A 26,808-nucleotide genomic window follows, 5' to 3' on the forward strand; every position below is an offset into this window, starting at 1 on the left:
CAATAGCTTCGATTGTATCATGTTGACGTGGTTCAGTTCAACTGATGTTAATTAATTAACAGATTTCATGGAACAGGGGGATAAAACAATAGCTTTGATTGTATCATGTTGACATGCTTCAGTTGACAGGATGACAGAATCAGGAGCGCTTGCACTGACCGTAATGTTCTCAGTTGCGAAGTAAAACGACTTAATACCGAAGAAAGATTGAATGGCTAACCAAACATGTCCACGTAAAACCAATAACCATTTTTCCTATCGACCTGAGCTAGGTAAGGCCCAAGGGTTAGTATGTTCAGTATATGAAACCAACGAATTGTAGTCTGGAGTCTTTTTGGAAATGAAAAATGCTTAGAGGCTGTAAGAAAAACGATCAAGTCACACTTGTCACTCAAGGAAGTGAAGTCTAGAGTTGGCGGATGGTGTTATTTATTATTATCTTTCTACCTAGTTTCAACTTAGGTTGAGAAGAAGCATTGTGTGGAACTTATAAACAAATAATTCTTATCGATGCACATCAGGACGATATAGCTAAAAACAAAACTTTACAGATGGTTTCAGTTTTGTTTTTCAAGTGAATTAATATGTTTAGGTTTTGAAATAACCAAACTGAAAACTTAAGAAACAGTAAGTACCACACATGACAGATGTATAAAGTAGTTTGGATAAAACTACTGTTACTCTTGAAACTAAATATACCAATTTACAACAGTTTATAAATAACTATCTTGAACCGTTCAATAACATTATTTTATATAATTTATTTTTAAAACTGTCACTACCAGGTGAAATTCCATAATTATAGAATTGAGAGAGAACGTGACAACTGTACGTTTCAAAAATACGTAATTTATTACGACTATGGTTTTGTCAGTAACGACATCATGAATATGTGATGTGTTTGTGAAACGTACAGTTTTCATGTTTTCCTCGATTCTATGACAAAGTTTTATTAGTCTCGTTTAATGAAGCTAATTACTGCTTAAGACCATATTATTTTCCCATTAGACTTGACACAAATGGAAACGTATTATAGATCTCGCTTATAATTTCCCTAAACGCTTATTTTGTATTATTCCTCATAAACATGCATGAATCATTGTTTAGAATAATTCTTATATGTTTCGGTAAGTAAAAATTCCACTTGAGATCTAGTTTAGTCGTGTGATATCTATTGATATTTCATTATATAAATCAATATTTATTTCCTGAGTCTTTGAGGCGAAACAGTAATTAACTCTATATTAGTATTTCTTAATTAGTTGTTTGAGAAATTGCTTAATTAAAGAACAACAGATCTTTTATCATGTTAGACGAGTCTGTCTGAGTGCTAGCATCCTGATTTCCTTGAAGATTACAGGTTAGGTTTTACAAGAATATCCAATATTGTTTTTATGAAAGCACAAACATAATACACTAGCCCGTGGACGAATATGAACATATCAGGTTAATTACTACAGCGTAATTAACAAGAATATTCAATACAGTTTTGAATGTATTCTCAAGATGACTGGTATCGGTATTAAAACTTTTATTAAAACAAAGTACACAATAACCTTTTGACCTTCTCAGTTCATTTTTAGAAGGTCGAAACGTTGTTCTGTACTTACTTTTACTTTATCCTGAAAATACAAACATAATACTCTAGTTCGTGAACGAAGTGGGATTTGTTTCCTTTATTTTAATGAAAGCTTTGCTCTTTGTCATGAATATTAGCCCTCGTCCTAACGAAGTATGCTAAATAGTAGTAGCTGTCTTGCTTTTCTTTAGCCATATACAACCTCGTTGAACAAGTTGGCTCAGGTGTATGTCTGAAGGTTTATAACGCTAAAATCTGGAGTTCGATACCCGTAGCCCGGTGTGGTCAGGTGGTTAACACACTCGAATCGTAAGCTGAGGGTCGCAGGTTCGAATTCCTGACACACCAAACACGCTCACACTTTCAGATGTGGGGGCATTGTAATGTGACGGTCAATCCCACTATTCGTTGGTAAAAAGGGTAGCCCAAGAGTTGGCGGTGGGTGGTGATGACTAGCTGCCTTCCATCTAGTCTTACACTGCTAAATTACGGACGGTTAGCGCAGATAGCCCTTGAGTAGTTTTGCGCGAAATTCAAAGCAAAGCAAAGCAAACCAATCGATACCTGTAGTGGGCACAGCACAGATAGCTAATTGCGTAGCTTTGTGCTTAATTCGAAAAAACAAACTCAGTACTGTTATTTCTACGTCTAGACCTAGTGTATGTATTAGTAAAATTTACATCTCCTAAGTTTGCACTTTACAACTCATATAATTCATGGAATTTGTAAGTAATGTTTTACTGAGATAATTTTTAAACATTTATACATGATGTGTCTTTGCGAATTGGTTGTCGTTTGATAAATTATCTTGAAATACATATTTAAGTTTGTGCTTCAATTCAATGAAAACTTAATGAAGGCCGTTATTAAAATTGGGATGAGAAATTAAAATCATTCGCATAGTTTATTTTTTAGTAAGATGAAACAGAGAATCAAGTGATATTTTAAAATCAAACTCAAAATCAAGTAATTGCTATTTAAATCAAACACAGGATCAAGTTTTTATGCTTGAATCAAACACGGAACCAGTTTTTATCTTTGAATCAAACACGGAACCAGGTTCTTATGCTTGAAACAAACACGGAACCAGGCTTTTATGCTTGAAACAAACTCGGAACCAGGTTTTTATGCTTGAAACAAACACGGAACCAGGCTCTTATGCTTGAAACAAACACAGAACCAGGTTCTTATGCTTGAAACAAACACGAAACCAGGTTATTTTTTTCCAATATTTTTATTTTAGGTCTGCCCTTAAAAATAGCACCAGTTTATTTTTATAATTGTTTACTGAATATCATGTCTAGTTTGTAAAATAGCAACCTATAAACGTTGTATTGAGTAAAATGTGTGATTTATTAATCATTTGACAGCTTCATTCTGCTACAAAATACCTGATTGTCGTTACACTGCTGAAAGAAAACAAAAGCTAATTAACCTAAAAACCGCATGTTTCAAATTTCAATTTTATAAATGTTCACTAAAAAATAGTAACTGTACACGATCACTTAACATTCCTTGCCTCAACCGAGAACCTGAAGTCTTATACACTAGAAGTCGGGTTTCAATACTCCTGGCGGGCTTAGCACAGATAGCCCATCATGGAATTACATTTAGCAAAATAGCGAGCTAGGAAGAGGTGGATGAATGGTGTGTCTGAACAGAAACAATGTTACCGAGACACTGAATAAACATAACCTTACACTGTTCCAGTCCCCGTCACACCAAACATGCTGGCCCTTTCAGCTGTGGGGACTTTATAATGTGACGGTCAATCGCATTATTCGTTGGTAAAAGAGTAGCCCAAGAGTTGGCGGTGGGTGGTGATAACTAGCTGCCTTCCCTCTAATCTTACACTCCTAAATTATGGACGGCTAGCGCAGAGTACTCGTGTAGCTTTGCGTGAAATTCAAAACAAACAAACAAACACTGACCCAGCCCTCTGACCCTGCTTAAGGAGGAAAGTACAGTAAGTCCTAGCAACAAACAAATGTATCGTATGTTCTCATGATATGTAATAAAAATGTTCCATCTAACAGTCCTACCATAAATAAATGATCGATTTTCCCAAATTTATTTGGTTGCCTCGTATGGATCAATGATTATTCGTTTTTAATTTGCCTAGTCGACTATGAACCACTTAAAAACAAATAATTGTAAGAATCGTCAAGTGTTATGAACTTAAATTTTGATTAAATTAAAAATGTTCCTGCTTTGACTAACTTTAGTGAGTAAGATAAAATTTAAACCTTCAAATAACTGGTAACTTTCTTTCATGTATTAATTAATATCTTTTTTTTATGTAGTAGAGTGAGTTTACCATAAACGGAATATGTTATTAATTTTTAATTTTCTGCTTTTTAATATCACAAGCAGGACTAGCAAAATTTACCCTAAATTAAAGTCTATCGTAACTTCACTAGACGATACAAAGTAATTAGCACGTGCTTTACTAGTTTCATGTTAAATGGAGATGAAACATTGGCGCAAATAACTTACGAAACGAGTCAACTATGTTCGTGTTAGATTGCAGAAAAAAGTAGTTCATGTTAGATTGCAAAAAAAAAAAGTAGAAGTTAATAAAACGTATTCTCTAAGAGCATAGGTTATGTGTTAACAATCAAAGTTATCCTGATAGGTTTGTGGCTATGTGTTAACAATCAACGTTATCCTGATAGGTTTGTGGCTATGTGTTAACAATCAACGTTATCCTGATAGGTTTGTGGCTATGTGTTAACAATCAACGTTATCCTGATATGTTAGTGGCTATGTGTTAACAATCAACGTTATCCTGATAGGTTTGTGGCTATGTGTTAACAATCAACGTTATCCTGATAGGTTTGTGGCTATGTGTTAACAATCAACGTTATCCTGATAGGTTTGTGGTTATGTGTTAACAATCAACGTTATCCTGATATGTTAGTGGCTATGTGTTAACAATCAACGTTATCCTGATAGGTTAGTGGTTATGTGTTAACAATCAACGTTATCCTGATATGTTAGTGGCTATGTGTTAACAATCAACGTTATCCTGATATGTTAGTGGCTATGTGTTAACAATCAACGTTATCCTGATAGGTTAGTGGTTATGTGTTAACAATCAACGTTATCCTGATATGTTAGTGGCTATGTGTTAACAATCAACGTTATCCTGATAGGTTTGTGGCTATGTGTTAACAATAAACGTTATCCTGATAGGTTAGTGGTCATGTGTTAACAATCATCGTTATCCTGATAGGTTTGTGGCTATGTGTTAACAATCAACGTTATCCTGATAGGTTTGTGGCTATGTGTTAACAATCAACATTATCCTGATAGGTTTGTGGCTATGTGTTAACAATCAACGTTATCCTGATAGGTTTGTGGTTATGTGTTAACAATCAACGTTATCCTGATATGTTAGTGGCTATGTGTTAACAATCAACGTTATCCTGATAGGTTAGTGGTTATGTGTTAACAATCAACGTTATCCTGATATGTTAGTGGCTATGTGTTAACAATCAACGTTATCCTGATATGTTAGTGGCTATGTGTTAACAATCAACGTTATCCTGATAGGTTTGTGGCTATGTGTTAACAATCAACGTTATCCTGATATGTTAGTGGCTATGTGTTAACAATCAACGTTATCCTGATAGGTTTGTGGCTATATGTTAACAATCAACGTTATCTCGATAGGTTAGTGGTTGTATGTTAACAATCAACGTTATCCTGATATGTTAGTGGCTATGTGTTAACATTCAACGTTATCCTGATAGGTTTGTGGCTATATGTTAACAATCAACATTATCCTGATAGGTTAGTGGTTATGTGTTAACAATCAACGTTATCCTGATAGGTTTGTGGCTATGTGTTAACAATCAACGTTATCCTGATAGGTTTGTGGCTATGTGTTAACAATCAACGTTATCCTGATAGGTTTGTGGTTATGTGTTAACAATCAACGTTATCCTGATATGTTAGTGGCTATGTGTTAACAATCAACGTTATCCTGATAGGTTAGTGGTTATGTGTTAACAATCAACGTTATCCTGATATGTTAGTGGCTATGTGTTAACAATCAACGTTATCCTGATATGTTAGTGGCTATGTGTTAAAAATCAACGTTATCCTGATATGTTAGTGGCTATGTGTTAACAATCAACATTATTCTGATAGGTTAGTGGTTATGTGTTAACAATCAACGTTATCCTGATATGTTAGTGGCTATGTGTTAACAATCAATGTTATCCTGATATGTTAGTGGCTATGTGTTAACAATCAACGTTATCCTGATAGGTTTGTGGCTATGTGTTAACAATCAACGTTATCCTGATATGTTAGTGGCTATGTGTTAACAATCAACGTTATCCTGATAGGTTTGTGGCTATATGTTAACAATCAACGTTATCTCGATAGGTTAGTGGTTGTATGTTAACAATCAACGTTATCCTGATATGTTAGTGGCTATGTGTTAACAATCAACGTTATCCTGATAGGTTTGTGGCTATATGTTAACAATCAACATTATCCTGATAGGTTAGTGGTTATGTGTTAACAATCAACGTTATCCTGATAGGTTTGTGGCTATGTGTTAACAATCAACGTTATCCTGATAGGTTTGTGGCTATGTGTTAACAATCAACGTTATCCTGATAGGTTTGTGGTTATGTGTTAACAATCAACGTTATCCTGATATGTTAGTGGCTATGTGTTAACAATCAACGTTATCCTGATAGGTTAGTGGTTATGTGTTAACAATCAACGTTATCCTGATATGTTAGTGGCTATGTGTTAACAATCAACGTTATCCTGATATGTTAGTGGCTATGTGTTAACAATCAACGTTATCCTGATAGGTTAGTGGTTATGTGTTAACAATCAACGTTATCCTGATATGTTAGTGGCTATGTGTTAACAATCAACGTTATCCTGATAGGTTTGTGGCTATGAGTTAACAATCAACATTATCCTGATATGTTAGTGGCTATGTGTTAACAATCAACGTTATCCTGATAGGTTTGTGGCTATGTGTTAACAATCAATGTTATCCTGATATGTTAGTGGCTATGTGTTAACAATCAACGTTATCCTGATAGGTCTGTGGCTATATGTTAACAATCAACGTTATCTCGATAGGTTAGTGGTTGTATGTTAACAATCAACGTTATCCTGATAGGTTTGTGGCTATGTGTTAACAATCAACGTTATCCTGATAGGTTTGTGGCTATGTGTTAACAATCAACGTTATCCTGATAGGTTTGTGGTTATGTGTTAACAATCAACGTTATCCTGATATGTTAGTGGCTATGTGTTAACAATCAACGTTATCCTGATAGGTTAGTGGTTATGTGTTAACAATCAACGTTATCCTGATATGTTAGTGGCTATGTGTTAACAATCAACGCTATCCTGATATGTTAGTGGCTATGTGTTAACAATCAACGTTATCCTGATAGGTTAGTGGTTATGTGTTAACAATCAACGTTATCCTGATATGTTAGTGGCTATGTGTTAACAATCAACGTTATCCTGATAGGTTTGTGGCTATGAGTTAACAATCAACGTTATCCTGATATGTTAGTGGCTATGTGTTAACAATCAACGTTATCCTGATAGGTTTGTGGCTATGTGTTAACAATCAATGTTATCCTGATATGTTAGTGGCTATGTGTTAACAATCAACGTTATCCCGATAGGTCTGTGGCTATATGTTAACAATCAACGTTATCTCGATAGGTTAGTGGTTGTATGTTAACAATCAACGTTATCCTGATATGTTAGTGGCTATGTGTTAACAATCAACGTTATCCTGATAGGTTTGTGGCTATGTGTTAACAATCAACGTTATCCTGATAGGTTAGTGGTTATGTGTTAACAATCAACGTTATCCTAATAGGTTTGTGGCTATGTGTTAACAATCAACGTTATCCTGATAGGTTTGTGGGTATGTGTTAACAATCAACGTTATCCTGATATGTTTGTGGCTATATGTTAACAATCAACGTTATCCTGATAGGTTAGTGGTTGTGTGTTAACAAGCAACGTTATCCTGATATGTTAGTGGCTATGTGTTAACAATCAACGTTATCCTGATAGGTTTGTGGCTATGTGTTAACAATCAACGTTATCCTGATAGGTTTGTGGCTATATGTTAACAATCAACATTATCCTGATAGGTTAGTGGTTATGTGTTAACAATCAACGTTATCCTGATAGGTTTGTGGCTATGTGTTAACAATCAACGTTATCCTGATAGGTTTGTGGTTATGTGTTAACAATCAACGTTATCCTGATATGTTAGTGGCTATGTGTTAACAATCAACGTTATCCTGATAGGTTAGTGGTTATGTGTTAACAATCAACGTTATCCTGATATGTTAGTGGCTATGTGTTAACAATCAACGTTATCCTGATAGGTTAGTGGTTATGTGTTAACAATCAACGTTATCCTGATAGGTTAGTGGTTATGTGTTAACAATCAACGTTATCCTGATATGTTTGTGGCTATATGTTAAGAATCAACGTTATCTTGATAGGTTTGTGGCTATGTGTTAATAATGAACGTTATCCTGATAGGTTTGTGGCTATGTGTTAACAATCAACGTTATCCTGGTAGGTTAGTGGCTATGTGTTAACAATCAACGTTATCCTAGATGTTAGAAAAACCATGTTTAAAAAACCTAAGACGATGAATTTAATAATATATTGGACTTCTTTACTCGAATATACATACAACAGTCGTGGGGTTAAAAGAAATTGTAATAGTGAAATAACGGCTACACGTGACTTATTTCTGATATAAAGTTATTTAATTATAGGTTGTAAGATTTAAAATTTTAATTTTCTATAATTAGAACTCTGCTTTCTTTTCCCAACAAATGCAGTGAAAATGGTTTTAACTTGAAACATGTGTTGAGAAAATGTAGAAATTCGCGTGTTTTCTTTCTCGTGCTAATCTTTGGTAAGGAAACAATATCAGACCAACATATTGTCCACAAATATGAATAAGCTAGATATTTAATTCATTAACGAGGATTACCATATATTAAACGAAATTTCATTGAACCGTACTGTAATGGCAGTAGCCCGTTGTACACAGCTATTACAGAGAGTCATTCGGACAGCCGATGCTGTCTCACCGTGAAACAAAAGGAAAACGACCCGCGACATCACGGCGTGATCAGTGAACGAATTTGTCATGCAATATTACGTGATAACAATGGTGAACATTTCGTAAACTATTGCTAAGTTACAGTCTGAAGTCCTAGCGTACAGGTCAATGTATAAATACTATCATTAGCTTATAAACATCACTTATAAAAAAAACGACAAAACACGCACAATGTCATGTGTGTGTTCTTTATTATGTATACTGTTCTATACTTACAGAACATACCTACAATATTCAGGTACACAGTGACCTTTTATGTACTTGTCGAAATCAGTATGGAAAATCACTTAGTTACACAGTGTAAAGTACTTTGTAACGACAGACAGACAGACAGTTTCGGTCTTTTGTATTGAAGGTAGGGTATTTATTCACAGAGCAGATCAAAACAAAAGGTTTAATCTACTTATTAACCCCTAAATCATGATTCACAATTTGTAGATATTGTGAAGTTACTCCAGAAAAAAAAATAAATCAATAAGTTTGATGACGTAATCTTCGAGTTCATGAAGGTGAGAAACATATACCAAGTTTACCTGTCATCATCATGTGATTTACATGTCCAGCATAGCCACGTGGATAAGGCACTCGACTCGTAATCCGAGGGTCGTGGGTTTGAATCCACGTCACACCAAACATGCTCGCCCTGTCAGCCATGGAGACGTTATAGTGTGTTGATCAATCCCACTATTCGTTGGTAAAAGAGTAGTCCAAGAGTTGGCGGTGGGTAGTGATGACTAGCTGCCTTCTCTCCTAGTCTTAAACTGCAAAATTAGGGACGGCTAGCGCAGATAGCCCTCGTGTAGCTATGCGCGAAATTCAAAACAAACCAAACATCTGCAAAGTTGACCTGGCATCTTCATGTGATTGACATGTATCAGGTTGACCTGGCATCTTCGTGTGATTGACATGCATCAGGTTGACCTGGCATCTTCATGCGATTGTCATGCATCAGGTTGACCTGGCATCTTCATGCGATTGTCATGCATCAGGTTGACCTGGCATCTTCATGCGATTGACATCCATCAGGTTGACCTGGCATCTTCATGCGATTGACATCCATCAGGTTGACCTGGCATCTTCATGCGATTTGATATCCACAGGATGATGCGACATCTTCAGGCTATAAACAGATACTAGGCTGACCTTGCATCTTCTGGTGGTAAACATACATTAGGTTGGCCTGACATATTAGTTATTGACATATACTAGATTCACTTTGAATAAACTCGAAGTTTATGCTATCTTAGCTATTTATTTATGATCAGTTTTGTTTTGTTAAACGTCTTAAGCAAGAATAATATTAGTGTTAAAGCTGTTAGAAAGCTTCCTCAGAACAGCTCTATATTTACCTTTTAGTTATTATTCATATTTTTGATAATACAGGTGCAGATAATCTGTCGTCTCGTCTTCTGCTGTCAGGTATTTCATCACAAAGAAAAGAACACGATTAGTAGTAGACAGCTTCGAAATTCCCGCCATGGACGTTTCGAGGCGGTTTCACAACGTCAAATGGTTTAGTGCTTTGCTGGAATCTCTACTACGAGCACTCTTGCTGATGAAAGGTTGGTAATTATTTTGTTTTATACATTTCATATACGTTTACTGTATTGTTTTAAACAAAGAGAAGACATGATTTATCCGTCCAATTTCCATGTGTATTTTGTTCAAGAAATTAGTAACTAGATATTTAACTACTGGGAAATAAATGATTAAGTGACACCTGTTGGGGACTTCTTAAACAAATTTATCTTAATCGTGAATCTAGAGTTTGCTGAACTTAGCATAGAATAGTTCCAATAAACACACACAAAGAAACAATGAGAAAGGATATTTTGAAAAACAGTATAAGAACACAACCTTCTGTATGTGATTTACACTTGTTCAAGTAGCCTATTTGTTACCTTAACACAGCAAGAGGTACCAGTGGTACATTAACGTTCTAGATACAAAAATCATTCAACAATTTAGAAACAAAATTTCGGAGATTGGTTTATGATAAATATTTCGTCAGACAGTTTCAAGACTTTGCACGACGTATAAAACGTCTTGATTTCAACAGAAAGCAACTGTTACACTTATACATACAGTCTCTATATGTGTGAGATAAATACACTCAATCCTTATGATTGATGGTAACAAATGTTATATTAAACAATAGGTTTAAAATTATGTATTTAGGGTTTAGGACACGTGGTGAAGGGAAAACAAATATCTAGAATAAATATCTAAGTTTTGCCGATACGGATAAACAACTGCTTGAGCCAACTGTATAAAGAACTCGGAGCTGCACTTCACAACAGTCCGGTAGCAAGTGTATAACAACTGTATAAAGAACTCGGAGCTGCACTTCACAATAGTCCGGTAGCAACTGAGCGACAGCCAATCGGCAACAGCGGATTGAGCGAAAGATGTCGAAACACAACTAGTCGAAAAGTCAACTTGTAGAACAGTTGCGTCATGAGATGGATTTGTTATTACATTCATGTTTACTTAGGGTAATGCATGCTTGTTTACATGCACATGAATCAGGTTTACTACGTATATTAGTAATTTGTTGCATTTTGAATACATACAGAATACAGTAATTTGATCGAGACAAAACAAGTTTGCGAAATACTGAAATTATACTCTGAAAATGAATCAAATAAGAAAATAATATGAAAATATTGAAATTCAATGTGTTATAGGAAAAATGACGTAATAATGGTTTCTACAGTCGTGTCAAAACGTTGAGGTAATTGCTTCACTTCGTTATCCATAAACACTCACTAAGCCTACTACAGCAGTGCTGTCGTTAAATTTATATATTATTATGTCATGGAGTCTGTCGGCAAGTGATAATATTGTGGACGAATTGAGTGTTGTCAAGTTTCCTGTTGTCCAGTTGGCTCTGACCCCTCACAACCTCTCTGTATCTTAGATACAAATATGTTTTAGAAAATCATGTGTTTGTGTCAAGTTATTCACTTCCTTTATGTAACCAACTTCTACACTTTCCTAACTTTGCTAAGGTTTTCTATCAATGTATTATTCAACCATGCGGTTTCAACCATGGAATTGTCGATATTTTTACATTTAAATATATTTCTCATGTTTTTCATCCGCGTTACTCATTTCTCATGTTTAATCTCTTCCACTTCTCAGCTGTATCATTATCTAGTCTGTTTGAACTTCCTTATCTAACCTATTGTTCCCGTAGTTTGGAAGTCTCTCACTTTCCTATTGATGAAAGTTACTTCCATACAAAAGACGTGGTCTTGTGCTGATATATTGTGTCGTCTTGTGTCACGGTTACTTTAGTTTGTTCTCTAATGGACTAAAGAGATAAGGTCATCATTTCTTGTTTACTTTCTATTTATCCTTGGAAAGGTCCATTTCAAAGTGTGGCTTCTTGATAAAACATGGCGGCTTCCGTAACTAATCCAGTTAAATTATAGAATTTTCTGTATACATATAACATGAAATTATCCACTGTCAGCCTTCTCGTCTTCCTAATCAGTGTATTGTTCATGAATACCTTGTTGTTTACACTCATCTAGAGCAAACACAAATGTTTTAGTGCAAGTTTTCCAGCAAAAACTAATCATTAAATAAATTAATGAATGTTACTTTGAAGTTAGGCACAAAGCTGCATAATGCGCTATCTGTGCTTTGCCCACCACGAGTATAGAAACCCGGACTCTAGCGTCGTAAGTCTGCAGACATACCGCTGTGCCACTGGCAGGCAATTAACGAATCAAAATAATGAACAAATGTTAGAGCAAGAACCAAACATCTTTGAAACCCATTGGTGTTTGTGCCTCGTATCGAGACACGTGTAAATTTCTGTTCAGTAGTTCTTTTTGGATACTTTATATATAACGTTGTTTAAATCTTTATATCACTTTGTTTAAATCTGTGTATTTGTGCTTTACCTGAAATCCATTTCTGTTCTTTATATGATATTTCTTTTGTCATTAAAGACTTACCCTAATAAACCATAATATGCTGGTAACTATTATACTTTGCTTGTTTGGAATTAAGCACGAAGCTACACAATGGGTTGGCTATCTGTGCTCTGCCTACCACGAGTATCGATACCCATTTTCTAGCGAATGAGTCCGTAGACATACCGCTGTAACACTAGGGGGCGTTATATTTCGTACAGAACGTTAATTGTACTTCATCAAAGTGATTTTCGTATCTCTGTGATGTGAGTCACTACTGTGATACCGACTTTATACTGGCCAAATATGTCTTGGCAGATAGGGAGAGCGCTTGGCTCGCAGTCGGTCCCAATTTCACTACCGAACATACCCAACACTTTAGCCATGGAATAATTATTATGTGATGGTCAATCCCGTTATTCGAGTGGTGGAGTTCGCAGTGTTGTCGACCTGCCTTTCTTCTAGTATAACATTTCAAAATTAAAAATGGCTACCACAGATGATCGTCAAGTAGTTTGACTTAGATCAAACAAAGAAAATGATAAAACGTGTCATTTAAAATAAAACAACATAACTAAAACTTTGGAAAGGGATATCAGGATTAAGGTATTTGTCTAAGAAACTTAACATTTACCCAGTCTGTACCACCTTGACGATTCAGCTCTCGCAGAATTGCTTTGGAGTTCGTAGGCTTATTTTTTGAGTGGAAAAAAGTTAATTTACACCCTATTTTGAAGAGGAGATAACGTCAGAAGCAAAAACAACAACAAAAACAAATTGTCTCACAGAAGAGAAGTGAATAGAAATCCTGAAAGAACTTTTATAACCACTGACAAATGCTGTTATAGAAATACTGGGAAAAACACTATATGATGTCAAACATGGTGAACCAGGTGTCATTAGAAGTAGTAAGTAAAAGTAGTTCCGTCTTTGAAACGCACCTTTCACATCCTTTGGAACATTTATTTGAAGACTTAATAAAACTGGTTGTCTATTAGTTTTATTTTATTTCAAAACTACACAATGGGCTATCGACATCCTGCCATCTGCGTGAATAATTAACTCCGTTTTTACATTGCAAGCCCGTTAACTTACACACTTAGGAAAAACAAGTGAGACATTGAAAACTTTTGTTATATATCTAGACTATATATTAGCAACCGATTTGAAGGTAATTGTAACACAGTTTACCTTCTTGAAGAATATTCCAGATAAAGGTAATTGTAACACACCTTCCTGAAGGATGTTCTAATCAAAGGTGATTGTAACACAGTTTACCTTCTTGAAGGATGTTCTAGATAAAGGTAATTGTAATACAGTTTACCTCCTTTAAGAATGTTTTACATAAAGGTAATTCTTGCACAGTTTACCTTCGTTGAAGATGTTCTACTTGGTGTTGAATCATTTGACCAGTGGTTAAACACAAAACACAATGAAGAGAAAAATCATTAAAGTGATAAAAAACATTCTGAGATATTTCAGAAACACAGTTTTCTTAAAACCTCAATTATAGCAGACCTGTATTTTTGAGATGCTTCAAATTAAAGATTCTCTGAAAAGCATCCTAATATTATACATTATTGAAAGTTAGTCGTGTTTTATAATGAGGTTGTTCCACATTCCAGTGATGTCTTAGAACTAATGCTTCCTTCATCGATCATGCTTAATTAGCTGGCCATTACTAAGCACTAGCAGAGCACCTGGCAATGCTTTAAATATCTTGAGTTGTTTTGGTTAAGTCTTTGTGATCGGTGTAGCTAAATGAAGCAGTCCAAATTTGCTAACCAAAGTAGGGATTTAAAATCTACCCAACTAGTATCACTTTGTTTATTGTAATGTGTACTTTTTATTGTGGCATTTAGTTATTTTAATACTTCTTATAGCAGTTCTACAAACAACCAGTAATCCTCCGCTTTCGGTTATCTTTTTATATTATCTAGCATATATAAAAGTCAGTGTATGTGTCACGTTATGTTTGATTTCTCGAAATAGTAGGAGACATAACAGCTACAATTCAGATAGAATAGTTTGATTAGTGTCTGTCCATTACAATTTTAGTAACAGGAGTGCAAGGGAACCGTGAGTGAGGAGAGTTCCGTGAAACCTTATAAGTGTAGTGAGTGTTTGTAAAATAAGCCTAAAGTAAAGTAGTATGGGATTACATAGTTTAGAACCAGGCGTATAGTATTTATCAGAAGAGAAAGAATATTAACTGAATTTTAAACTTAAATCGTTTCTGGATCAAATAAACCTTATTAATCAATGAAGAATCTAAATTATGAAACCAACAATTATTTTGTTCCACTTTTGTTATCTGCACGTTTCATTTTGTACTTTTGGTACATAGACTACCAACAATATTAGGTTGTACTTTTGTTGCTAAGTGAAATATGACAAAAGCCATTGTTGAAACGTAGTGTTACCAAAACACGCTGGTAACAGCTATATATATTAGAAGATATTAATCTAACTGATTTTTATCAGTTATTATTTTATGAATACGCCACGAATTAATTTTATGAATGACTTTAATTTTGATTCGTTCATTTGTTTTTGCAGTTAAGGACAAAGCTACAGAATGGGCTCTTTGTGTTCTGTCCACTACGACATTTTCATCTGTAGTTCATCAGATTTTTTTATTAAAAGTATGCTAACCAAAAGCCTTTGACACTTGAATCTCTGTTTTAAGAACAAAATTTATAACATTTTCAACCCATAGGCACAACAACTATTTTAAACACGGACAGCCACCAAAACCAGAATGATACAGATACAAACAGGTTTGTAAAGAACTGGGCTGATAAATTCTCACTTGGTTTAGCTTCATGCTGTTTATTTGACATCTTGGGGAAGTAACTCTTGTTATTTTCGTCAGCAGCCGACTTTAAATTGCTTCGGTTTATACCACACATTAAAACCCGCATGGCTTGGAGGGATAAACGTAAAGTAATTTCATAGTTTTTTTTTTCGTCAGTTTGGACTTTTCTCAATTTAGAAACTAGTTTCCAAATGAAAATTCAATCACGAGAAGTTGTGCAAAACGTGAACATTAAGAGCAGGGATAGCGTTTATAAATACGTACTAAACACTTGTTAGTTATTTTTAAAATGTACAATAAAAAGTTTATCTTGCCAACTTTAACAGACTCCAGATGTCTCTGTAGCCTTACACTACCATATTGAACAGTAAACGTATACCTGACAAGTGATCAGCTTTACATACGAAAGGTTCTAATCATTTGTAAACTTTAAAAGCAGTATGAATGTTATCTATACACAAACCAGTATTTCTTTCCAGAGCTGTGTGTTAACATCAGTCAACCCTTCATTTGTATTTAGCAAGAATCATTTAAACTACAGCACATTATGATCATTCAACACCATTACTTCATGATATTATATCGTATTCTTTCCACAGTATGTTAGCAATGGAGAAATTAGCAGTTTTTTGTTAGGTACAGGACCTTTATTATTAAAACATTAATTTAAACTGTGTTAATTGGTTTAATAATAATAAGAATATTATATTTACTGAATACATTGTGGACTTGGCTGTTTGTTAAGGTAATATAATCTACTATATCAAATTTGAGTAAATTCTAAGCTTTGTATTTTTAGTATTATACGTTCAGTCATATCAACACTATAAACTCTATCATTAGCAATGTTTTGTACACAATTCAATTCGTTTAGAAATGAAATAATTTGTCTATATAAGTACGAAAAGGGTAGCGTGTATACTGGATACAGTATGTCTAAAACTGTTGTTTGAGATGGGTAACGTGTATACTGGATACAGTATGTCTAAAACTGTTGTTTGAGATGGGTAACGTGTATACTGGATACAGTATGTCTAAAACTGTTGTTTGAGATGGGTAACGTGTATACTGGATACAGTATGTCTAAAACTGTTGTTTGAGATGGGTAGCGTGTATACTGGATACAGTATGTCTAAAACTGTTGTTTGAGATGGGTAACGTGTATACTGGATACAGTATGTCTAAAACTGTTGTTTGAGATGGGTAACGTGTATACTGGATACAGTATGTCTAAAACTGTTGTTTGAGATGGGTAGCGTGTATACTGGATACAGTATGTCTAAAACTGTTGTTTGAGATGGGTAACGTGTATACTGGATACAGTATGTCTAAAACTGTTGTTTGAGATGGGTAACGTGTATACTGGATACAGTATGTCTAAAACTGTTGTTTGAGATGGGTAACGTGTATACTGGATATAGTATGTCTAAAACTGTTGTTTGAGATGTGTAACGTGTATACTGGATACAGTATGTCTAAAACTGTTGTTTGAGATGGGGTGTATACTGGATACAGTATGTCTAAAACTGTTGTTTGAGATGAGTATCGTGTATACTGGATACAGTATGTCTAAAACTGTTGTTTGAGATGGGTAGCGTGTATACTGGATACAGTATGTCTAAAACTGTTGTTTGAGATGAGTATCGTGTATACTGGATACAGTATGTCTAAAACTGTTGTTTGAGATGAGTAACGTATTTTTTTATTAATATAAAGTATTTTTTTAATTTATGAGTTGTGGGTTAAGTGTTTTGGAAGTGTCATGAATTGGAAGGAAGTAAACTATTCTTTGGCTGACAAGTTTATACATTGATGGATAAGAATATGAAATCTTATTGTTGAATAACTTTTACAATAAACGAGTTTTAAGGTCCAACACTATACATGTATTCATATTTATTCCACACCCTAGTTTATTTTTGTGATTTATTTTAATATTCCATTTCGACATGAATATATTATCATATATTTCATTTTACTATCTTCTGTTCTTCAATATTACATTCAAAGCTAGGTAAAGGATTCCAAGCTATAATGTGGGATATGAAATGTACCCTTGGTGTTAGAGGTATCTCAGAATTATTATCTATATCGTGGTGTGGATACACTATCTATCAGACTTAACATCTCTACACTATTCTCACTTGAAGTAATCAATAAAAATCAATTCGTTTATTCACAACCAAGGGTATATTTTATATCCGACATTATAATCTGTACCTAGGGATCCTTTTAATTTGTGCAACATATCATTAAATTAACTTTTGTTGTATTTATTTAAATGCCATTTATCACATGTTTGGAGTTACTTTTTATTTTATTTTACATAATTGTCGAAGTATTAATTTTCTATATGCCTACTATGTATAAATTTCACTTTTTTCAAATAGATACATATTATATTACGGTTAATAAGAACGTGGCGAATGAAGTAAGTAACAGTCTGATATTATAATGATAATGGAAGCAGGAAGACAAATGTATGTTTTAGAAACATAATTTGTTACAAACATGTGCGTAACAAAGTCTAATATTCTTAGTATTTCCTCTGGTACATTAGACAAAACTGACGCTTAACGCAGCTTTCTACTGTTGTTATGTAACAAAGTAACTAACTGCTCATGGTACAGGATTCATTCAGAAGCAAGCGCCGTTTCATTTACCTAAAGTAACTAACAGAATACATGTTCATACTATGGGATTCAGTACAAAGTGGCGTGAGATGTGTGTAAAAAACTCAGTAGTCATTTTGTTCACGCATTTCTAATGAATACATGTTCATACTATGGGATTCAGTACAAAGTGGCGTGAGATGTGTGTAAAAAACTCAGTAGTCATTTTGTTCACGCATTTCTAATGAATACATGTTCATACTATGGGATTCAGTACAAAGTCACTTTCATTTTGTTCACGCATTTCTAATGAATACATGTTCATACTATGGGATTCAGTGAGATGTGATTCAGTACAAAGTGTAAAAAACTCAGTAGTCATTTTGTTCACGCATTTCTAATGAATACATGTTCATACTATGGGATTCAGTACAAAGTGGCGTGAGATGTGTGTAAAAAACTCAGTAGTCATTTTGTTCACGCATTTCTAATGCACTTTAAAATAATTTACGCTGCACGAGCCCCTCACCTAATTATTATGGTATGTACATGCAGTAGGCTGGTTATTTTACTAGAAAATTGATTGATTGTTTTTGATTTAAGCACAAAACTGCATAAAGGGCTATCGAAACCTGGTTTCTAGCGATGTGAATCCGCAAACGTCCCTCTATACCACTGGGAGGGAGGACAGAGAATTAATAGAAGGGTATCTTTGATTTGTATTATTTTCTCTTGTTTAATTTAAAATTCACGTTTTAGCTCATGTCATAAAGTATCCGCCCCGGCATGGCTAAGCGTGTTAAGGCGTACGACTCGTAATCCGAGGGTCGCGGGTTTGCGTCTCCGTCGCGCCAAACATACTCGCCCTTTCAGCCGTGGATCCGTTATAATATTACGGTCAGTCCCACTATTCGTTGGTAAAAGAGTAGCCCAAGAGTTGGCGGTGGGTGGTGATGACTAGTTGTCTTCTCTCTAGTTTTACACTGCAAAAAAGTTAGTTAGAGACGTCTAGCGCAGATAGCTCTCGTGTAGCTTTGCGCAAAATTCACAAGCAATCAAAGATAACACTCTAATTTTTAGTGAAAGTTAACGATAGTTAAGCGATAGAAATGTACAGTCTGTAAAGTCACAACAAATGGGAACTGAAAAATATATACGCATACGTAATATTACAGTGAATTTATATTCTCAAGAATATGAACAGGTTTTGTTTTCAACTACCAATGAAATCTTAAACAACATATGTGACTGATGTTTAGTACAGAATGATATAAACTGAACGAAATTAAACGGTGTTTATAACTTTGTTTTATTGTTTAGTGACATTATCGAATGTCACACAAAACTGATCAAGATCTTACCCCTTCTCTAATGTTAACTGGATAAACTAGAGGAAGGCAGGTGGTAAACACCATCCACCACCAAGTTTTAGGTTCCCAACAAATGGAAGAAACTGAACGTGAAATTATAACTCTGAAATAACAGCGAGCATATTGAATAACAGGATTCGATCCAACAATCGTAACCTCCAGGTTTTACCTGAACATAAACAAAACTACAAAGTGCTCTGCCCATCAAAACCCGGTTTTTAGCGGTGTGAGTCCACAGGCATTCCGCTGTGCCAGGGGTGGGCGATTCGATTTTTAGTATTATAAACCCTCATGCTTGATGCTGAGCCACCGTAGTACTATTAATACGAAAACCAAGACATACCCATTCAGAATATTTTTTATATACCCTTATTTATGAATTACTAAGCAAAATTGATTTTTGGAGACAATATCGTCCTAGTTTGGTTTGAATTTAGCGCAAAGTTACACGAGGGCTATCTGCGCTAGCCGTTCTTAATTTAGCAGTGTAAGACTAGAGGGGAGGCAGCTAGCTAGTCATCACCACCCACCGACAATTCTTGGGCTACTCTTTTACCAACGAATGGTGGGATCGATCGTCACATTATAACGCACCCACGGCTGAAAGAGCGAGCAGTTTTGGTGTGACTGAGATTCGAACCCGTGACCGTCGGATTACGAGTCGAGTGCCTTAACCATCTGGCCATACCGGACCCGTAACATGGTAGAACTTAAAATTTTTTACCACTAATCAATGCTTTATAAACTCTGAAAAAATATATGGTGTACAACGAAAACGTCATACAAAATGTGTCTTTATGCACACTTAATGTGAGTTAAAAGAGTACGCTGTAAAGTTTGGTTTACATAATTATTTAGTTTGGTTTGCGCGAAATTCAAAAAGAAACTAAGTTTTTAGCACCATTAATACTTGTATTCAGTTTTTATCCACTCATCTTCAGTTTCCCCGTATCAAGTTTTCTTTAAAGCATTTAAAAACGTTTATGTTTTTTTCTTTACTACAAAAGATTTCCCTAAGTTTACTGATCATGTTGACTTAGAACTCGTCTAGAGTCACTAATCTGTCCCGTGAAGAACGCCGGATCACCGTTAAACGATTCGTCAAGACTAAGCATCCAGACATTTCGAGAATTATGCTAAACCTATCTCTGACAGCAACGAAAGTTATGAAGCTTATCTAGGTCACACCATTAATCATGAATGTCATCTTAAGACATACACAGAAACCACAAGATTCACCATCGATTTGGTTCAACGACGCTGCCAAGGTTGTTGAAACACCTTAATATATTAAGAACAGATGTAGAAACTACAAGATTCACCATCAATCTGGTTCAACGACGCTGCCAAGGTTGTTGAAAAACCCTAATATATTAAGAACAGATGTGGAAACTGCAAGATTCACCATCAATCTGGTACAACGACACTGCCAAGGTTGTTGAAAAACCCTAATATATTAAGAACAGATGTGGAAACTACAAGATTCACCATCAATCTGGTACAACGACACTGCCAAGGTTGTTGAAAAACCCTAATATATTAAGAACAGATGTGGAAACTACAAGATTCACCATCAATCTGGTACAATGACGCTGTCAAGGTTGTTGAAACACCTTAATGTACTGAGCACAGATGTGGAAACTACAAGATTCACCATCGATCTGGTGCATGGACGCTTCCAAGGCTGTTTAATTATCTATGTGCATTACTATGATCGTATGAGCGAAAACCGATAATTATAGGTCACCCACACTTTGTATCTCAGAACGACTGGTATGGGTATTAACACTTTTACTTGTATAACAGGTTAACCTGAAGATGATCGAAAGAAGGTCGAAACGTTGTTCCCTGCTTTATTAGTAAAAGTATTATACCCATACCAGCTGTCCAGAGATACATTTTTGCTTCAAGTGGGTTTCTCGTCATCACGAATTACTTTATCCACATTTTATCCGTCATGCGCAGTGTTGACAAGGCCTTTCACCTCATACCAGGCCTGATCAGGAGTCTTAGATACCCTAACATGCTATTTATATTACGAGTTGTACGAACAGCAGTTTATATTGTGAACTGTTTTAAGTAAATGGAGTGTTATTATTATGAAAATAATTTGGAAGTAGAATTATGATAATAATTAATAAATATTACGTGTTTGTTTCGACACCATTGTACGACAGTAAACTATTATATATGAATGAAAAAGAAGAACATATAATATTGTTTGTTTGTTTTGAATTTCGCGCAAAGCTACACGAGGGCTCTCTGAGATAGCCGTCCCTAATTTTGCAGTATAAGTCTAGAGGGAAGAAGGAAGCTACTTATTACCACCCACCGCCAACTCTTGGGCTATTCTTTTACTAACGAATAGTGTTATTGACCGTTCCATTATAAAGTTCCCACGGCTGAAAGGGTGAGAAAGTGTGGTGCGACAGTGTTTAGAACCTTCGACCCTCAGATTACGAGTTGAGTGTCTTAGTCACCTCGCCATGTTGGGTCGGCAGATAAGAATTAGTTCAACGACAAAGTTTATGGTTTTTATTACCAAGATGTTTTAGCCCCTTTGGAAATATAACAAGTTAAAGTAACAACACGATATCATATGTAATAATGCCTGATTCTTCAATCACTGGGTTTTACGCCTTTGAACTGGTCAATAGTGATTTGAGAAATAGAACACTAAGTATATAACGGTTATATAAGTGTTATATAACTGTTACACAGAAGAGAGTTAGATGTTAGAGCTAGAAGTTAAATTATGAAATGAAAACATTAAAATAGTCACTGAGTTACATATCATTCACTAACAATGTTAAGGGCACCTTGTTCTGCTACTTAGCGACTTTCTATAACAAACTTTAAACCGGAAACCGTTTAAGATGCATATTGTTTCATCTGATGATAAAAGTTAAAGAAACCTCAATGTTTGGACAAAACTAAATTAATGAAAACTAAAAGTGGTGAAGTTTTAATACGTTTTTCATATATAACGTGCATTTACTTCACTTTTTATATACAATCATTTCAACATGTAAAAACTGAGCGTGTAGTTGTAATTTCCAAAGCTGAATCTATATATATAAGTCTACTCTCGTAGACTAGTGTTTCTCAAAAAAATTCACTTTAGGAACCGCTGAAATCTGTCACGTCATCCACGCACTATAAACTTAAGCTGTCCCCTTTAATTCTGTTTACATATCTGAACAAGGTAAATCATACATAGGATTGACTCGTGTAGGAGATGAAAACCCATAAGCACTGAGACACACGTTCTGAGCTTAACAATAAACACAGATATCACATAACTGTAATGTTTTAGTTTGTGTAAGAGTTGTACCTGTTGTATCAAGAATGTTCATTTAACAAGATGTACCCGTCTAATGATTTATATGAAATAAAGAGTGGCCAGTTTTTAATTAGTATGGTAATTAAAAAGTCTGTAGATATAATATTGTTTGTACCCATAAATTTGATTAATTTTGTTTCTTTTGACAAGTCGATAATATTTAGTTATATTAGAAATATAGAGAAAAACCCCACTGGTATAACGATAAATCTATGGATTTACAACGCTAAAATGAGGGGTTCGATACCCCCCGGTGGACTCAGCAGATAGCCCGATGTTGCTTTGATTAAAGAAAACACACACACACACACACACACATACGCGTGTAAAGAAACAAACACATCTGTAAGAAAACTGTGGTAATCATTTCCTGTAAGAAAACTGTGGTAATCATTTCCTGTAAGAAAACTGTGGTAATCATTTCTTGTAAAAAAACTGTGGTAATCATTTCCTGTAAGAAAACTGTGGTAATCATTTCTTGTAAGAAAACTGTGGTAATCATTTCTTGTAAGAAAATTGTGGTAATCATTTCCTGTAAGAAAACTGTGGTAATCATTTCCTGTAAGAAAACTGTGGTAATCATTTCCTGTAAGAAAACTGTGGTAATCATTTCCTGTAAGAAAACTGTGGTAATCATTTATTAACTTGACGACGTTTCGAACAAACTCTTTTTCAAGCCACAAACAATCGTGTCGGCTGATGATAATTACACGAACAGTTTAGAATGAAATAATACACAAAACAGAATGTGACACGAGATACAACTACAAAAATTAGACATTTTAGTAACCACATTGTAATATAAATGGTGATTAATAACAGTCATCAGAAATATAGAACAACCTTACATAAATAACTTAAACAACTCAATTTCAACATTATTTTTTGCGATAGTAGTTCTTTTATTGGCGTTAGAGGGAGCGCAACGTAAGACAAGAACTTTAAATTACTGTATAATGTATTTTATTTTACAACTTTCGCATTTTGTCTTTTAAATATATCAAATTAGTTTTATTTCAGGGGCAACTTTAGAGGATTTCATGGCCCATCTGGTGTTTAACAACTATATAGACAACACAGACTGATCTCAGAGACCCATTTCATTAAACAGCAGTACTCGTGTCTCTTTTAATGGTTATTGAGTACGAAAAACATCGTATAGTATTTTTAATGGTGCCATAGTATTACTGTGTAGGATACGATATTAATACCAGCTATCTCGCATTCATAGATACATCGGTTAGTTCTGTTGAGCTTCGCGCAAAACTACTCAAAGTTTATCTGTCTTTCATTTTAAAGTCATTCTCCAGATGGAAGGTGGTTAGTAAATAACACACAGCGCCAGCTATTGGGCTACTGTCTACCTACGAATATTGAAAATGACTGTTACATTTTAACACCTCACGCCTGAAATGGCGAACGCATTCTCTGAGTTTTGAACCCGCTGAGTACAAATCATGCACCTAAACCACGAAAGTATGCCATACCATGTATATGTGAATAAACTTGTCTATTTATAATGTATAGCTGTATGAATAGCATTATATGAATTTTGTTTTACTCACCTCGTCAAGTGGTAAGGACAAACATACGTTAGATAAATAAACAAAATCTGACTACTAATAATTGTTAAAACATTTGTCGTAATAATTCTAATACGTAGAAACGTATCGCTGTTTTTTATTAAGGTAAAACCAATAATAATTTCTTGGTAACATCGAAGAAGGTAATGATGTAACCAGTAATTCGATGTTAAGTACTGACTTACTTTTATAACTTTAGTTATTGTTTGAGTAACATCGGTTAAAAATATGAAACAAAGACAGTTAAAACAGTTTCCAGTAAACATCAAAGTTACTTATCAGTGATGACGAGAAAACCCACTTGTAGAGAAATACACATGTAACAACGGCTGGTATGGGTTGAGAAAATTTTTATGTAGAAAAGCGAACAACGTTTCGACCTTCTTCGGTCATCGTCAGGTTCACAAAAAAAGAAAGAGGTAACTGACCGATATCTGACCACATGTGTTTGAAGGGGGTTATGTAACTGAGTGTAGGAATGTAGAGGGCATGCTAAGATGTTTTATACTCAGTTACACAACCCCTTTCAAACATGTGGTCAGCTATCGGTCAGTTACTTTTCTTTCTTTGTGAACCTGACGATAATCGAAGAAGGTCGAAACGTTGTTCGTTTCTCTACATAAAAATTTTCTCAACCGAAAAGAAACGTTTTTACATTTATATTTTTCTCTACAAGTGGGATTTCTCGACATCACTGATTATTACTTCATCACGGCGATTGTACGAGAAGTGTAAGTCTTTGTGTTTTCTTTGTGTATTTGTACTTACCTGTTACCATTATGTCTGAACTAACGTACCTTACACCACTATTAACACCACTCGCTCATGTGATCGTAAAGAAACTAAGAAACTTAAATCAAAGAATTATCAATAGAAGAAATAACATCTATTGCATTCAACAATGTAGAAAGGAACAACTAAACCTAATTTTGTAAAGGTAAAACTATCAAAACATTTTAATCAATGCACAAACATTATCCAAAATTTACAGAAAAAACTACTTAAATCCATGTTGAACACGAAATATAAAGAACTACATGACTTACAAAAACAAAAAAATGAACCTAGACCATTAACTGGCATGCTGCATTAAACCAGAGATTTACGGACTTATACAACGAAACATAAACCAAATCAACACTAGAAATGACAGAGACAAAAAAGATCTGCTACAACAAAAACTAGAGAAACTAAGATGCAAACAAAAGAAAAGACAACAACACGACAAACCTTTGACTAACCTCATTATTAACAGATCCGACCGACAATTAAACACAGACGAGATACATCTACTTAACAAAGGACTCAACTTCGCAATAGCACCTAGGTACATTCCAACCATAGAAATCAAAACATGTTTAGAAGATCTAGCCAGGTGGCATGTGAGACTTTCTACAGAAAACAAAAACAAGAAAACAACCAACAGAAAGAAGACAACTTCGGCAATTCTATTGACATCCAACAGCCAAACTTCCCAGGAAAAATTAAAAATTTATTTCCAAGAAACACCTAAAAACAACATCTTAAACGATTTTTTCAAATAATTTTCTCACAAAACCTTCAATATAATTTCACAAAACAGAAAGCTAAAAAACAATCTTACAAAAAGAGACATTGATTCCATTAAAAACTTAAAACAAGACCAAAACATGAAAATTCTAAAAGCAGATAAAGGAAACACTGTAGTCATAATGAAGACGAATGAATACATACAAAAAATGAAGAACATCCTATCAGACACGAACAAATTTAAACCAATACACACAAGTCCAACAAAGACACATGAGACGCAACTGAACAAATTACTACTACAAATGAAAAAAGCCAACACAATTTCACAAACACTTTATTCCTACCTACGCAAAACCGACTCACACACACCACAAATATACGGAATTCCCAAACTTCATAAACCAGATTGTCCATTACGACCAATAATGTCCACATATGAATCGTTTAATTACAATCTTGGTAAATACATAGCATGGACATTCTCCAAATATGTTACATCAACCAGCTCATTTATCAAAGACTTAATTTCAAGTCTAATCTAAATCAACTTAATCATATAGCCTTAATGGCCAGTTTCGATGTTATATCCCTCTTTACAGAAGTTCCAACCACTGAAGCCTGCAAGATAGCCTTAGAACTCTATATCCGAGACCCTAACCCAACTATAGACATTCCCAGTAACCAGTTACCAACCCTCATAGAATTCACCACGATAAAGACAAACTTCATGTTCAACAACCACAACTATATACAAACAGATGGCCTAAGCATGGGCAACCCAGTATCACCAGTTCTAGCCAATATTTTTATGACACAAGTTGAAATACAAGCAATTAACACAGCATTACATCCACCACTATACTGGTACAGATATGTAGATGAATACCTAAGTGATTCAAATCTAGCAATACGTAA

At 34.7% G+C, this 26,808-nt stretch overlaps 1 protein-coding gene and 1 long non-coding RNA gene across 3 annotated transcripts in view; one reads left to right on the top strand and one right to left on the bottom strand.

The window, feature by feature from the left end:
- Window positions 1-26,808, bottom strand: part of LOC143249954 (cell adhesion molecule 3-like) — a 280,187-nt gene that overhangs the window by 171,603 nt on the left and 81,776 nt on the right. The gene's annotated exons all lie outside the window — the stretch shown is intronic.
- LOC143248413 (uncharacterized) lies at window positions 10,114-15,315 on the top strand. The gene is made up of 2 exons (XR_013026973.1): window positions 10,114-10,291; window positions 15,215-15,315. It is a non-coding gene; the product is annotated as an uncharacterized LOC143248413 (long non-coding RNA).

The sequence above is a fragment of the Tachypleus tridentatus genome, chromosome 4, assembly GCF_004210375.1.
Source record: "Tachypleus tridentatus isolate NWPU-2018 chromosome 4, ASM421037v1, whole genome shotgun sequence".
NCBI classification, from domain to species: domain Eukaryota; kingdom Metazoa; phylum Arthropoda; class Merostomata; order Xiphosura; family Limulidae; genus Tachypleus; species Tachypleus tridentatus.